Below are 1,138 nucleotides of genomic sequence, written 5' to 3' on the forward strand. Positions count from 1 at the left end.
GAGAGGCTGGAAGAGATGCTCCCTGGGGACCCCCTGGAGCTTTTAGGGTTTGCATTTCCTTCCTGGTAAACACAGCCAGTCCTCCAGGAGCTCGCGAGCGGCCTCCTGCCTCCGCTCCGGTTGTTTTTCTAACAACCCAAAGCGGCAGACCCAGGCCGGCTCCCCTGACTTTAGGAAGGATGGGAGGAGAGACGGGCGCCAGGGGGCCCCTTTCATCGCGCTCAGATGTGAGACCCGTTTCCCAGGGCCAAGGGTGCGTCTGGTCCGGAGCTGCCTTTCGGTGGCTGCCGCTCGCTGACATGTGGCTCTGCACCCTTCGTCGTTCATGAAGACAAATGGCAGTCACGGCACTACTTGGAATAGACAATAGCGAAGCAACCGGAAACAGCTGTCTCCCCAGGTTCTGAAAACGGTGGCAATACTACGGCGCATGCGCACAAGAGAGGCCCTGCAGGTGTGCTCTTCAGGTGGGGGCGTTGACACGTCTCCGGCATTGCAATGCTGAGACTGCAGAGCACCGGGATCCCATTTGTCGTGTAAAAACAGGGGAAGAAAAATCTTTACTAAAACCGTGTTTGGATCATGATTGGAAAAAACCATTTGTTAAACGCCATTTTCAAGACGGTAACACGTGAAATCAAAGATTTGGTTTTTAAAAATGTTTCTGTTGGCCGGGCTCGGTGGCTCAGCCTGTAATCCCGCGCTTCGGGAGGCCCAGGTGAGTGAATTGCCTGAGCCCGCGGGTTCGAGACCCGCCCGGGCAACTTGGCGAGACCTCATCTCTACAATAAATTAAAAAATCAGCCGGGCGTGGTAGCGCGCACCTGCAGTTCCAGCTACCTGGAAGGCTGAGGCGGAAGGATCGCCGGAGCCCAGCAGGTCGAGGCTGCGGTGGCCAGGAGCGGCCACTGCACTCCAGTCTGGGCGACAGAGTGAGACTCCAACTCAAAAAAAAAAAAAGATGTTTCTGTTAACTGTGACAAGGTATTACGGTAAGAAAATGTCCTTATTTTTAAAAGATGCACAATGACAAATGTAGAAGTGAATTGACATGAATTTTGGATTTGTTTTAAAATAATTCAAAAAAGGAAAAAAGGCTGGATGAAAAAGTTAATGCAGATAGGTATATGGCAGTTGA

The sequence above is a fragment of the Carlito syrichta genome, unplaced genomic scaffold, assembly GCF_000164805.1.
Source record: "Carlito syrichta isolate Samal-C Ts95f unplaced genomic scaffold, Tarsius_syrichta-2.0.1 Scaffold308343, whole genome shotgun sequence".
Classification (NCBI taxonomy): Eukaryota; Metazoa; Chordata; class Mammalia; order Primates; family Tarsiidae; genus Carlito; species Carlito syrichta.